This window comes from Psammomys obesus, unplaced genomic scaffold (assembly GCF_907164565.1).
Source record: "Psammomys obesus unplaced genomic scaffold, mPsaObe1.curated_primary_1811, whole genome shotgun sequence".
Taxonomy (NCBI): Eukaryota; Metazoa; Chordata; class Mammalia; order Rodentia; family Muridae; genus Psammomys; species Psammomys obesus.
In genome coordinates, this window is record NW_026585504.1 from 48,431,375 (window position 1) to 48,447,219 (window position 15,845).

Sequence of the window (15,845 nt, forward strand, 5' to 3'; positions counted from 1 at the left end):
AGCAACAGGATCAGTATGGGTTCTTCCACCAGACTGAAGTAATGAAGGACCTCCTTTCATTATGGCTGACAGTGGCAGCTGGGTCTCCTCATGCCTTGCAATGTCTTAAACTCTGTGCCTTAAATGTATTTTACTTTTCTTGCCACCAAAGACATATAAAAATTCTTCTATTTTAGTCTTTTTATTTTATTTTGTATTCATGGTTTTTTTTGCATATAAGGTGTGTGCTTGTGTGTATGTTGGTGTGTGTGTGTGTGTATGCATACCTGCTTTTAATGTTTGTGTATGCAGAGGCCAGAAGCCAACCTGGAGTATGTCTTTCTATCATTTTCCACCTAACATTTTTGAGATGTTCTATCACTGAGTCTGAAGTCGACCTACTAGGAAAACTAGCTTGAACAAGCTCCAGGGATCTGCCTGTGCCTGCCTGCCAGTGCCAAGATCACGCTTGTATTGCAGCATCTAGATTTTTATGTAGGGTCTGGACTCAGATCCTCATGCTTGGGCAACAAGTACACTGCCAGCAGAGCCCCCTCTCCAGGCCCAGCTTCCAGTCATTTTCAATGTATGGTTCGCTGATGTTAAAACATTCGCTGCCACAATTTCCAGAACTTTCGATTTTTGTTTTGTAGATCTTAAACTCTGTACCTCTCAAATAATACTAAACTGCCTCCTTTTAAACTACCTCTAAGTTCCTGACAATGTAGCAGGAGGGCGTTGTGCTACCAAGCCACACCCCCTTGACTGTGTGAATTAACTCCCTTCAGGTCAAACACATATAATTATTGTGGGTTTTTTTTTTTTTTTTTGACTGGCTTACTCAGTGTAGTCTCTTCAAGATACATCTATATTGTAGCAACTGTCAGAACTTTCTCACCTTTTAAGGCTGAGTAGTACTCCGTTATTTGGACATACCGTATTTTTTCTATCTGTACATCTGCCTGTGATGCTTGGATTTTTCTTACTTTCTCTATTAGAAATAATACGTCACGATATGTATTTTTACGTCTTTCAGGTCTTGCTTTTGGTTTGTCAGGGCATGTGCCCACAATGCAATTGCTAAATGATCTGGTAATTCTATATTAATTTTTTCATAAACTGTGGCATGATTTTCCAGAGCAGCCTGTACCGTGGCTTACCACAGGCGTACATTACTTCTAGTAAGAACTGGCTTTTATACAGGCTGGACGGGAATTGAAAACTTTTTTTTTTTCCTGGATGGCTCATCAGCCCTGATTTCTGCAGTCCTTTCAGAGCAGATTGGCTTGCTTGACCAGGCCTGTGCTCCAGATGAGGAAACGTGTTTAACCCTCTCCCATTCTGCAGAGTCCAGGCGGTGGTGTAAGTAGAGAGAGGAGGACAGGTTGAACATCTGACCTTCTGCCAGAAGGAAGGGAGAGGCCAGACAGCACCTCCTGTGGTCTCCACACTCCAGGGAAACAAACCCTTGTGGTGACGGGCTCCTGCAACCGCTGCCAGGTTTGCTCAAACAATGACAGCAGCCTCTGGCAGAGAGAAGGGCCCCTGGGAATACCGACGATTGTGCTGCATGTTGTCATCTGGTTTGTGGTCAGTTGTCAGTTAACAGAACAGCACCGTGAGTTAGGAAACGAGGCCGCAAAGGGTCTTTCAGGAAATGTTGATAATGTGGAACTATTCTGTCCTCATTGTGTTGGCTCAAAAAGGGAACAATGGATTGTTCACAGCAAATTGTTTAGGAGGGGAAAAAAGTGTCATAAGTGGTATTGCTGGTTAAGAGAATAACAAATGAATATGATAAACTGGCAGAATAAAACACAGACCTTTTAAAGAGCTCAGTGCTTGGTTTAGCTTTGGGATCTACTGTACTCTTTATACTGTGTTCCTTTTATTTTCTAGTGCTGGGAATTAAACTAAAGCCTTTAGTTCTATCCCTTTGTGCCGGCCTGGGAGGGCTCTCTCTTTCTCTCTCTTTCTGTGTGTGTGTGTGTTTGTGTATGTGTGTATGTGTATTTGTGTGTGTGTGTGTGTGTGTGTGTGTGCATGTGTGTAGGACAGGGGACCTCAGCTGTTGTACTCTTGGTACCATCTGCCTTGTTTTTTAGATAAGATCTCTTACTTGAGGCTCATAGATGTGAGGTTAGTCAGCTGGCCAGAGAGCCTCAGGAATCCACATGTCTCTTTCTCCAGTGGTGGGCTTACACATACACACCAGGTTCTCTGTGTTCTGGGGATGAAATTCAGATCTTCATGATTGCGTGGCAGGAACTTCCCTCACTGAATTATCTCTTCAGCTCTACTTACGTTTTTGTAAATAAAGTTTTACTGGAACACGGTCATGTCCATTTGTCTATGTACTGTCTACAGCTGTTTTCTGCTGTGAAGGCAGAGTTGAGTAATTGTTATACAGACAGACCCACAAAGCCTGAAACATTCCGATCTGTCTTCATATGATAAATTAGTCTGTGTTCCTGACATTGCTGATCAGAAAACAGCACGGGGCAGCAATGGCCCCTCATAGCACAAGGAACTCTGTCAGGGGTTATTCTGGACTCATGGCTTCAGAGTGGCTCAGTGGGCAGCCTCCATGGGGGTCTATGCATAGCTCTGTGCACACGTGTGTGTACTGTTTTCCCTTCAGTCTCCTTGGAGGAGGAGGAGTCTGTCACCCTTACCACATTCTCAGCATGCTATGACCCCAAACTTGATAACCACCAAGTTAGAGGAGCCTTGACTCACCCAAAAGGTCTCTCTTGAGGATGTCGCTGCTCATCAGAGGCAGCCAGACTCAGTATGGATGTTTACTTATCATCTTTAAATGCAGCAGAGATGTGTGGACTGTGCCACTTTGTAACTATTATTAATGAATAAGAGACTGCTTAATGGATATTGGTTCCTTGGGCCTGGCTAGTGTCATATCATGTGTCAAACAGGGATGTTTATTGCATGCCTCTCCATCCTTTGAGAAATGAAAGCTGTAATGCCCTGAATGTTGAGCCTTTGTGGGAACTTTTTATGTGTGTGTAATAGAAACCGCTGACAGTTTTATTAAATGCCCATCATGCCAGGAGCCCCATCAGCATCTAAAAGACAAGATCTGAATGGTCTAGTCTGACATCTGACTGCCTTTTCCATGTACTGGTTTGCTTATCCAGGGGGCCTTTCTCTCCCCACACCAGCTCATGCAGATATGTGCTCCTGTGTTACCAGGGCAACAGATGCTTCTGGAGGTGGAAGCTGGGCAACACCATCAAGGCAGGAAGCCCATGGTGCTGTTAGCAAGGGTTGTTTCTGGTGCAGAGAAAGGAGGAAAACAGCACCAGTGCGGAAGGTAGAGCTTTGGATGGAAGGTTCTGGAGATCCACAGACAGGCTTGTCCCTTTGTTATATGCATGGCTAGCAGAAGACAGTCAGACAGGACTGTCATTGTTGTCAGTGGGAACTCTTTTGGGTGCTACTATTCAATGTGAGGGTTCTCCTGTGGACCAAGTTGGCTCTTGCTGGGTCCTGGGTTCTGGGACTTAAACTCTTTAAGGAGTGTGACCTGCCCTTGGAAACCCATAAATTCCGGAATTCTCCCTATGAATCCACAAATCAGAATTAAACACACAGCAATAAACAACAGCACAACTGGATGAGATCAGGCATGTTCAGGGTGGAATGGCCCCGGACAACATGTTCAGGGTGGAATGGCCCCGGACAACATGGCACAGTCAGACGGAATCAGTACCTTGCAGACCAGGATGTGAACCTGTGCAAGAGGATGATGGTCTCTGAGGACTGATGGTGTCTTCCCATCCCTGCTTGGTAGCTACAGCAACTTGGGGTTGTGAAAAAAAAAAAAAAAAAAGGTACCAAGACTGTAGGCTTTGCTGATGCAGAGGCTGCCCTGCTTCAGTAGAGGAAGCCCCCCTTTTTAAAATAAAAGTCAGACTTTATTTATCATGAATAAAAGTATGGTTTGCATTCTGTTTATTTTTATACGAGTAAGAAAAGTGTTTTTTCTTCTTTTATTATTATTATCATCATCATCATTTATTACAGTGTATTCACTTTGTATCCCAGCTGTGGCCCCATCCCTCATCTCCTCCCAGTCTCACCCTCCCTCCTTCTTCTCCTCCTGTGCTCCATCCCCTGGTAAAAAAGTGGTTATTTTATTTTTAATTTATTTTTGTTTATTTAATCATTTTACATATTTTGTCTTGGGTTGCTGTAACAAAATACCATACACTGGGTAATTTACAAACAAAAGTGTGTGTGTGTGTGTGTGTGTGTGTGTGTGTTTGCGCAGGCAGATGATATATTTGTGCAGGCCCACGTCAAGTGCATGTGGGGGCCAGAAGTTAGGCGCAGGTTTTGTACCTCAGGAGCTATCCACCTTGCATTTTGAGACAGTGTCTCCTATTGGCTGAGCCCCACCTGCCTCTGCTAACATGTGTTAGGAATGCACATGGCCACACTGATTTAAAATATTTTATCAATCACTTGACAATTTCACACAATGTGTTTTGGTCATTTTTACTTCCCTTGCTCTTCCTCTTAACCCCTGTCAGATTCCCCCTTCTTTCCACCCAACCCCGAAATTCATGTGCTCTTTCAAAAGACAACAGCGACTCCAATTTGTGCTACCACTTCTGGATGTGTGGTTCACCTTGCTTTTTATGGGGGTGCTAAAGTTTGAACTTGGGTCCTCATGTTTTCATGGCTTACCGACTGAGCTGCCCCCCCTAATTTCTCCCCGTTTAAAATAAAGACACCAATCCCATTCATGAGGGATCAGCCCAATGTCCTGTGCAATATTCTGTGAAATAACACATGCTAAGTTCTCACACTGCCAAGGGTATAAAATACAGAGAAAGACTAAGGGACTGCTCCAGTTTGAAGACCAAAGGAATATTATTGGTCACCTTAGACCGTCATCTTCCTGTCTCATATGGTCATTTGATAAATGAGAATGCAGACTGGTAGTTTATCAAGGTCAATTTCTTGATTCTAGTGGTTGCACTGTAGTTATGTAGAAGTACTTGGCATACATACATACATACACATATAGTGTTGTTTGGACCTTGGTTTTTAGCTTACCACTGATGGGCCCAGAAAGGAGAAGGGGACATTTATTTTTTTTGCAACAAGGTAAGGTCCAGTAAGAAACGTTTGTGTTTATGGAAGTGAGAGATGATGTCAAAGGTCAGCTGGGATTGCAGAAATGGGAAGAATATGAGAGAGAATTGACAACCTTCTGATGTCTTCAGCTGAGAAGGTAGATTCAGCAGAGACATGGATGGGAGAACAGATGGGAAGCAGTCAGTTTAGGATGAAAACGTATCAATCTGCAGAAAAAGAGAGCAAATGGAGCCATAGAATTGAGATCTGAGAAGAGGCTGGGTAAGGCCTTGGCCGATCTGATGTAGATGTTGGTGCTGGACTTGAGTAGCCAACACAGCAGACTACTTGACCCACATGAGGCTTTCTTTGCCATATGCCAATGCCATCTCTATAAATAGAACTCCTATCTGGCTCCACCTACAAGTGTAAGTGCTCTCCGGGGACAGTCTGGGTTATCTAGGGATGCTCTGGGGTTGATAGGAGGGGGGTATCAGAGCCGTTGGAGGGATCTTGATGTGCACCAGAAATGTGGTTTAAACCACACTGTGGTCTGTTTCATTTACTGTTGGGGTTTCTTTGTAAGTGCTCCTGAGAACTGGCTGATTCAACGTCTAAGGTGTGAAGGTAGATGCAAGGGCCACTGCTTGCTCCATCTGTGGTTTTGCAGATGATCTTTTGAGTCATTTGTGGTGGCGGCTGTGGTCCTTTGGGCATGACAAAACAAATGGAAAGCCATGAGGTGAGCCTGAAGTTGAATTACATCTCCCTCCTATGAACTGGTTCACCTGATATCTGAGTGGCTAGCATGTGCTTAGGTGCTGTAGTTCACCGAAATGGAGACCACACATTTCTGATCTACAGGAATCAGTGTGGGGTTGGAGAGATGTGGATGAGTAAGTCATAGGAGTCATGGAATCATTTGGGGGGTTGGGGGGGCTGAGGAAGGAGTCTTCCGGGCTGTATGGAGTAAGAGGAATCAAGAACTGTGTTTCTTCCAAGAATGGCACAAAGGCGAGTAGTCAGGGTTTTAGGGGGTGCAGGAGCTGCAGACAGACATAGTAGTAGGATCTGGGTCCTCAGGGACTTGTGGACTTCCCTGCCACGCCCTCGAGACACAGCACAGTGTCTTCAGGAGCCAGGAGCTCCGCTAGACTCGGAAGAATGCAAAGTGAACCAGGAACCTCTATGCCTTTGGTCTTCACACGCCGATGTAAAGGGCTACTGGCGTTTTCTAGAAGGAGAGAGGCTTGCTAACCCCGCACCAAGGCTTCCTGCCTCCTAGACTCTTGGCAGTAGGGAGTAACTACACAGATAGTACAGAGATCTCCGTGAAGAATTTTGGTATGTAGGAATGTAGGCAAGTGTGTAGTAAAATTATCTTTTTATTTATTTATTTACTTATTTATTTATTTACTTATTTATTTATTTATTTATTTATTTATTTATTTATTTATTTAAAAAAAACATTTCAGATCTGAAGAAAAGTAGGAAGTGTGGCACAGGATCACCAGGACTAATTTGCAGATTTGTAGATTTCCACATTTGCAGATGTGAAGATGCTCCGACCGCAGCATGCTTCCTGAGAGTGAGGAGATTCTCCTACACAGTAGAGCACCTCACATCCAAAGACGCTACCAACCCACAGATGTTACTTAGAAATGTCTGACTGGGCTGAGAGAGCTCCGCCCACAAGCCAGCCACGAAAGCAAGATTTAGATCCCCGGAACCCACATGAAGAAGCTTAGTGTGGCAGCTTCGGGGCTGGAGAGGCAGAGGGGGGCGGCGTCCTGCAGTTTACTGGCCGGCTACCGTAGTTCACTTACTGAGGCCTAGGTTCTAGTGACACACCCTGTCTCACAATATAGATGGGGGTTGAGGAGGTGGCTTGCTTCCACCCGGGAATGAGGACTCGAGCTGGGATTGCCAGAAACTGTCCAATTGCCGACGGATACTAGGAACCACCTGTAATTCCAGCCTTGTGAGTAAAGACTCAGGACCCCCAAGCAAGCTGGCTGCAGACTCACCACAATGTCAAGCTCTGGGTTTGATGGCAAAACCCCGCCTCCTTGCAAAAGGTGGAAGAACAGAGGATGATTCTCGCCCTCAGTCTCAGGCGTCTGCGTGTGTGCATACACACATTCACATGCACCCACACACACGTATCCTCCCGCTCCCCCCCCCCCCCATATACACACAAAATGGAAACAACAGGCTGGGCAGCTCCTGAGAAACAGTGTCTGAAGTTCCCGGCTGGCCTCCACATATACCAGAACACAGGTTTGCCCCTGCACAAACATCCACACCCACACAAGGTGGCTGTCTGCGGGGGACTTTCTAGATTACATTGGTTGAGGTAGGAAGATGATCCTCGCATGGGGGCTGCAGTCCTGGTTGAAGGAAAAGGAAAATGCTGACTTGATGCAACCGTTCATCACCTTCTGATACCTGAGCGCATACCCTGTGACTGGTGGCCTCTGCTGCCTCTGCTGTGCCTTCCCCACTGGAATGGAACATGAGCCAAAGCAAACGCTTCCTTCCGTTTGTCAGGACAAAAGCAGCAACATGGAAAGTAGTTAATATGGAGGCTGATTCCAGGAGTGACAGTGTGCTGATCGGTGGAATGGTGGACTCTGGCAACCACGCTCAGCAATAAGGGAGTTAGCATTCCTCCTGTGTTTGATGCTACCGTCTATGATGGCTCCCAAGCAGACGGCTGTTAGACTCTGAGAGCAGCCCTAACTAAGAGAGGCTACCTGGATTCGTTTCAGATTTATGGACGGAAAAACCCTGCCTCGAGTTGTTTTTATGTCTTTGTGTGTTTGTTACACTTTAGAGTCAGGTGGAGATACAGATGATATTTGTTAAATGCAAGGCCTGATCGGCCCTGTTTTCTCATCAGCCGAAGAAGACAAGGTTCACGGTCAGCAGCGTGAGGCTGGGCTGTGAGAGCGGCGCAGTCAGCCTCTGAGGGAACCGCGTCCGGGTATGAGCGAGGTCCTGTGTTCTCATTGATATTCTGATGTGTAGAGAAGCAGAGGCGCAGAATGATTCAGATGGTCGTTTGAAGGGCAGGAGTTCCTGGAGGAAGTGGGAATTGCCGCTGGCGCCGTGGCACTGAGGCTAGGCCTCATTCCCTCTTCCCTCCTTCACATGTAGGTTAAATATGACCTTGTTTTATTTTAAGTTACTCAACAACTTGAGAGCATTAGGGAATTATTTTCCGAAATACACTAGCAATTTACCTCAACAGAGCGATTTAATCTGATTCTTACGACCTACATCAGCTAATGGTTTATGAGAAATCCGTTTTCATTTAAATCTACATTTGCTGTTTAGCTCCTATGACGGCAACACCTCTGAGAAGGTGCATTACTGTACTGTATTGGCCAACAGAGGTGAATTTTAGTAGAAGCTTTTGAATCAAAAGCAAAAAGAAGCATGCTCTCGTTGTCTCTGTCGTACTTTTCTCGTGACAAATACCCAACAAAGCCAGCGTAAGAAGAGATAGCTTCTCTTGGCTCACGTGTGTGTGTGTGTGTGTGTGTGTGTGTGTGTGTGTGTGTGTGTCTAGTCCACTGTAGCAGGAGCTGCCCACGTTGAGTCCTAACTCCAGAAGCAGAGTGAAGCCATAGGTCCTGCTTAGCAGAGGACGCTCTCCTGCTTCTGCTGTAGACACAGCTGCTTTGGGAGCTTTGTGGGTAGGAAGGTCACATTGTGGTATACCGAGAAACCAGATGTACTGTTACCAAATTGCTTTTGGTGCCTGAAAATGCTTTCTTGTATCATGCAAGGCACATAAGAAGCTCTAAACACATGGAAGGGCTTTGAAAATCCCACCAGTGCTATGAACTAACCTAAAAAACCCCTCCTCATCTAGGCAACCCTCCTTTATATGTGGGTGTGTAGCATATATGGGGATGGTACCGTGTGTGTGTGTGTGTGTGTGTGTGTGTGTGTGTGTAAAGGGGGATGAGCGTGGCTGTGCACAGAAACCAGAGGTCTTCGGTTCTCCACTACCTTATTTTAATGTTTTGAAACAAAGTCTCAACTGAACCTACCACTCACCATTCCCAGACTTGCTGCCCAGTGAGTCCCCAGGATCCTGTCTTTGCCTTCCAGTGCTGGGGTTACAGGCCTTGGCACCAGGGGTTCTGCAAACAGGTCCTCATGCTTGCCAGCAAGCACTTCGCCCACTGAGCCAGCTCCAAAGCCCCATGTAAGTGATTTTTTTCATTTATAAAAAGTATACATGATAAGTGAGGTTTTTCATACAATCCTAAGTAGGGGTTTGACTAATTAAAAAAGATAAATGTACTATTTTTTGAAACACTGGAATTATTTAGAGAGAAAGAAAGTTACTGCATTTTTTTTTTTTTTTTTGCAAGGGAAATAAAATCTGAAACAAAGGCAACTAAATTATTTGTAGGGTAAGGTATATTAGCTAAGATTAGCTAAGTAGAATATATATGCTATTGGGGAAATGATTTTGCCTGGTTGAACTGAGATGCCAGTTTTCACCAAATAAGGTCTATCACTCTCTTTAAGCCTGCTAATTCAGCACAAGTAGACACTCTACAGTATAAAATAAGCTGCAGCTCTTCATAGTAAAGTTTTTTAAAATATACATTGTATTGTTTAAATGTTTTGAGATAAGTCATATGTATGTACCAGGTGCTTAAAACAAAAACAAACTGTGAATCATAGTTCAAATCTCCTGCTTGTGCAAATGCAAAATGCTCACAAATGAAGCTGTGCCTGGCCAAAATGTATTCTTGAGTTAGTAGAAATGATTAAGCTTTGGTTGTCAGTTATTCAGATGCTTGACTTGCAGCGAATTTGTAACAAAACCAGTTCATGGCTTAGGATTGTGTCTTTCCTTCCTTCCTTCCTTCCTTCCTTCCTTCCTTCCTTCCTTCCTTCCTTCCTTCCTTTCTTTTTGCCTTTTTAAAAATTTTATTTATTTTTTATTCACTTTATATCCTGGTTGTAGCCCCTTTCCTCCTCCGCTTCACCCTCCCTCCTCCCTCTATGAAAAAGAGAGCTCCCTTTTCCATCCACCCTAACTCATCAAATTGCATCAGGACTGAGGATGTCCTCTTCCCTTGTGCCCTGGCACGGCAGTCCCACCAGGCGGAAGTGACAAAAGCTGGCAAGTGAGTCCACGTCTGATGCAGTCCCCACTTCCCTTACCAGAGGACCCACATGAAGCCTAGGCTGCCCATCTGCTATATCTTTGTAGGGGGCCCAGACCCACTTGCTATGGTTTTTGGCTGATGCTTCAGTCTCAACAATCCTCTCTGGGCCCTGGTTAGTTGGCCTTGTCCTTTTCTCTTTCCTCCCACTTTTCCACAAGACTCCCTATGCACCATCCAGTGTTAGGCTGTGAATCTCACCATCTGTTTCGAGGTGCTGCTGGGTAGGGTCTCGCAGAGGACAACTCTGACAGGCTCTGTCTGCAAGCTTAGCAGAGTACCTTCACAGTGTCAGGGGTCGGCACTCTCTGATAGGGTGGGTCTTTGGTTGGGCCAGGCATTGGTTGGGCATTTCCCCCAATCTCTGCTCTATCTGCTCTAACTTTATCTCTGCACATCTTGTAGGCAGGGTAAATTTGGGGTCGAAGTTTTTGTGAGTGGGTGGTGTTTCCCACCCTCTGCTAGGGGACAAGTCTAGTTAGAGGGTGTCCTTTTCAGTCTTTCTGGTCTCTGCTACTAGGAATCTCTGCTTGAGTCCCCTTCATATCCTCCTAGGAGCCTACCCTGACTTAGATCTCCAGCTTGTCACAAAGATATACCTACCCTTGATTTCTCTTTTCTCTACAGGCCTTCTGTCCATCCTCTTGCCTTCTCTCTCCTCAGGTCTGATCTCCACCTTCTTACCTTTCTGCACCCCCTCTCCAACCTTGTTCCATTCTATGTCCCCTTCCAAGTGATATTTATTCATTCTCCCTTGGACACTACTTGTTACTTATCTTCTTGGGTCTGTGTAGAATATGGCTAAAATCCCCTTATAAGTGAGTGCATGCCATGTGTGTCTTTCTGAGTCTGGGTTACATCACTCAGGATGATCTTTTCTAGTTCTATCCATTTGCCTGAAGATTTCATGATTTCTTTCTTTTTAATGGCTGAGTATTATTCCATTGTGTAAATGTACCAGTTTCTTTATCCATTCTTCAGTTGAGGGACATCAATTTTTTTTTTCCAGTTTCTGGCTGTTACAAATAAAGTAGTTGTACAAGTTTGCACTCCCACAGTCCATGGAGGAGTGTTCTCCTTTCTCCACATACTTGCCAGCATGTACTGTGACTTGAGATTTTGATTTTAGCCAATCTGACCAGTGTGAGATGGAATCTGAGTCTTTTTGATTTGCATTTCCCTGATGTTTGCTAAGGAAGTTGAGCATTTCTTTAAGTGCTTCTTGGCGATTTGAGATTCCTCTTTTGAGAATTTTTTGTTTAGTTCTGTGTCCCATTTTTTTAATTGGGTTAATTTTTTATTTGTGTTTGATTTCTTGAGTTTATTATAATTTTAAATTTAAGCCCTTTGTGGGATGTAGGATTGGTGGAGATCTTTTTTCAATCTGTAGACCCTCATTTCATTCTATTGATAGTGTTCTTTGCCTTACAGAAGCGTTTCACTTTCAAGGGGTCACATTTATTAATTGTTGAGCTTAGATCTTGAGCTATCGGTGTCTGTTCAGAAAGTTGTCTTCTTTGTCAATGAGTTCAAGGCTCTTTCCCACTTTCTCTTCTAATAGATTTAGTGTATCTGCTGTTATATTGTGCTCTTAGATTTACTTGTATTTGAGTTTTGTGAGGGAGATAAATATAAATCTAATTGCATTTTTTTCTACATGTAGACATCCAGTTAGACCATTACCATTTGTTGAAGATGCTGTCTTTTTTCTTTTGTATGGTTTTGGCTCCTTTGTCAAAGATCAAGTGACCATAGGTATGTGGGTTTATTTCTGGGTCTGCTTTTTTATTTCATTGATCCACCAGTCTGTTTCTATGCCAGTACCATGCGGTTTTTATTACTGTTTCTCTATAGTATAGCTTGAGGTCAAGGGTGGAGATACCTCCAGAAGTTATTTTATTGTATAGGATTGTTTTAGCCATTCTGCTTTTGTTTGTTTGTTTTTTCCGTATGAAGTTGAGAATTGTTCTTTCAAGGTCTGTAAATAATTGTGTTGGTATTTTGATAGGGATTGCAATGAATCTGTAGATTGCTTTTGACAAGAAGCCCATTTTTACTATGTTAATCCTATTGATCCATGAGCATGGGGGAATCTTTCCATCTTCTGATATCTTCTTCAATTTCTTTCTTCAGAGACTTGAAGTTCTTGTCATACAAGTCTTTCTCTTGCTTGGCTTGAGTTACAGCAAGATATTTTATATTATTTGTGGCTATTGTGAAGGGTGTTGTTTCCCTAATTTCTTTCTCAGCCCATTTGACATTTGTGAACAGGCGGGCTACTGATTTTTTTAATTAGTCTTGTATCCAGCTACTTGGCTGAATCTGTGGAATTTTGGGGGCCACTTACATACACTATCATATGCAAATATGATAGTTTGACTTCTTCCTTTCTGATTTGCATCCCCTTCATCTCCTTTAGTTGTCTTTCTGCTCTAGGTAGGACTTCAAGTACTATGCTGAAATATGGAGAGAGTGGGCAGCCTTGTCTTGTCCCTGATTTTAGTGGAATTGCTTTGAGTTTATCTCCATTTAATTTGATGTTGACTATTGGAATGCTGTTTATAGACTTTATTAGTTTAGGTGTGGGCCTTGTATTCCTGATCCCTCCAGGACTTTCATCATGGAAGGGTGTTGGATTTTGTCAAAGGCTTTTTCTGCATCTAATGAAATAATCATGTATTGTTTTGTTTTGTTTTAGTTTGTTTATATGGTGGATTAGGGTGATGGATTTTCATATGTTGAGCCATCCCTACATCCCTGGTATGGAAGTCTACTTGATCATGGTAGATGATGTATTTGATGTATTCTTGTATTTGGTTTGTGAGTATTTTTTTGAGTATTTTTGTATCAATGTCCATGAGCGAAACTGGTATGAAATTCTCTTTCTTTGTTGTGTCTTTGTCTGGTTTAGGTATCAGGGTGACTGTGGCTTCATAGAATGAGGTTGACAATGTTTCTTCAGCTTCTGCTTTGTGGAATAGATTGAGGAGTATTGTATTAGCTCTTCTTTGAATGTCTGGTAGAATTCTGCACTGAAATCATCTCGTCCTGGGCTTTTTTAGATTGGGAGACTTTTGATGACTGCTTCTGTTTCCTTAGGGGTTATAGGACTGTTTAAACTGTTTAGCTGATCTTGATTTAGCTTTGGTAAGTGACATCTATCCAGAAAAATTATCCATTTCCTTTAGACTTTCCAATTTTGTGGAATACAGGCTTTTGAACTAAGACCTAATCATTTTTTGGATTTCCTCATTGTCTTTTGTTATGTCCCCCCTTTTTGTTTCTGATTCTGTTAATTTGGGTACTCTTCCTTTCCTTTTAGTTAGCTTGGCTAAGGGTTTGTCTATCTTGTTGATTTTCTCAAAGAACCAGCTCTTGGTTTCATTATTGATTTCAGTCCTGAGTTTGGTTATTGCCTGACATCTACTCCTCTTAGGTGTGTCTGCTTCCTTGTATTCTAGAGCTTTCAGGTGTGCTGTTAAGTTACTAGTATGGAATCTCTCCAATTTCTTTATGTAAGTGCTTAGTGCGATGAACTTTCCTCTTAGAACTCTTTTCATTGTGTCCCATAAATATTGGGTATGTTGTGCCTTCATTTTCAGTGAACACTAGAAAGTTTTTAATTTCTTTCTTTATTTCTTCCCTGACCCCGTGGTCATTGAGTAGGGGGTTGTTCGGTTTCTATGAGTTCTAGGCTTTCTGTTGCTTCTGTTGTTGTTGAGTTCCAACTTTAATCCATGGTGGTTTGATGACATACAAGGAGAATTAGTTCAATCTTTTTATACCTGTTGAGGCTTGCTTTCTGATCAAGTATATGGTCAATTTTGGAGAAGGCTCCATGAGGTGCTGAAAAGAAAGCATATTCACTTGTGTTTGGGTGAAATGTTCTGTAGATACCTGTTAGGTCCATTTGATTCATGACATCTGTTAGTTTTATTACTTCCCCATTTAGTTTCTGTCTTGATCTGTTCATTAGAATGAGTTGAGTGCTGAAGACTCTCATGATTAATTTGTGGGGTTTGATGTGTGATTTAAGCTTTAGTAATGTTTCTTTTATGGATGTTGGTGCCCTTGCATTTGGGGCATAGTTCATCTTGGTGGATTTTTCTTTTGATGAGTGTGAAGTGTCCTTCCTATCACATTTGATTAATTTGGATTGAAAGTCTGTTTTATTAGATACTAGAATGGCTACTCCAGCTTGCTTCTTGGGTTTGTTTGCTTAGCAAACCTTTTTTCAGCCTTTCACTCTTAGGTAATATCTATCTTTTTTTGCTGACATGTGTTTCTTGTATGCAGTAGAATGATGGTCCTGTTTCCACACCCGTTGTGTTAACCTGTGTCTTTTTATTGGGGAATTGAAGCCATTGATGTTAAGGGATATTAATGTCCAATGATTGTTAATCCCTGTTAATTTGATGTTGGTGGTAGTAGAGTGTTTTGCTGATGTAGGGTTATTTATTACCTGTGATTTCTTGGGTGTAGTTGGCCCCCTTGGGTTGGAGTTTTCCTTCTAGTTTGTTCTGTAGGGCTGGAATTGTGGATATGTACTGTTTAAATTTGTTTTTGTCATGGAATATCTTGTTTTTCCCCCTCTATGGTGATTAAAAGTTTTTTTGGGTATAGTAGTTGGGGCTAACATTTGTGGTCTCTTGGTGTCTGTAAGATACTTCCTCAGGCCCTTCTGACTTTCAGAGTTCCTGATGAGAAGTCCGGTGTAATTCTGATAGGTTTGTCTTTATATGTGACTTGGTGTTCCTTGCAGCTTTTAATATTCTCTCTTTGTTCTCCACATTTAGTGTTTTTATTATTATATGGTGAGATGACCTTTTCTGGTCCAATCTATGTGGTGTTCAGTAACACCACATATGTTTATAGACATCTCTTTCTTTAGGTTAGGGAAGATTTATTTTATGATTTTGTTGAAAATATTTTCTTGGTCTTGGAACCTGGAGTCTTCTCCTTCTTCTATTCCTATTATTCTTAGGTTTGGTCTTTTCATAATGTTTTAGATTTTTTGGGTGTTCTGTGTCAAGAGCTTTTTAGATTTTGCATTTTCTCTGATGTGTCAATTTCTACAATTGTATCTTTTATCCCTGAGATTCTTTCTCTCATCTCTTGTATTCTGTTGGTGATTCTTGTGCCTCTAGTTCCTATGTCTTCCCTAAGTTTTCTGTCTCCATGATTGCCTCAGATTGTGTAAAAAATAAGGAGTGCTTCACGAATTTGTGTGTCATTCTTGCACAAATCCATGCTAATCTTCTCTGTATCATCCCAATTTTAGTATATGTGCTACCAATGCAAGCAGAATTGTGTCTTAATTGCAAGAAAATAAATTGGATTTTATGTGACCTTTATGTATAAGTAAAGATAGGTGTAGATCACAAGACACAGTTGTAACACACAGAGACTCAATATAGAATAGTGAGGTAGTGAGTGAGATGACTCAGTGAGCAAAAGTACTTGCCACCAAGCCTGGGACCCATATGGAGAAAGGGAGAACACACACACTCATGCGCAAACTATACACACATGCATATATACACACTAACGTACCACATACACAGCCGT

At 42.6% G+C, this 15,845-nt stretch overlaps 1 protein-coding gene and 1 non-coding gene across 3 annotated transcripts in view; one reads left to right on the top strand and one right to left on the bottom strand.

Annotated features, from left to right (window-relative positions):
- Positions 1-15,845, top strand: part of Rnf152 (ring finger protein 152) — an 84,783-nt gene that overhangs the window by 47,057 nt on the left and 21,881 nt on the right. The window lies entirely within an intron of this gene.
- LOC129675417 (U6 spliceosomal RNA) lies at positions 15,477-15,582 on the bottom strand. Its single transcript, XR_008719931.1, has one exon. It is a non-coding gene; the product is annotated as a U6 spliceosomal RNA (small nuclear RNA).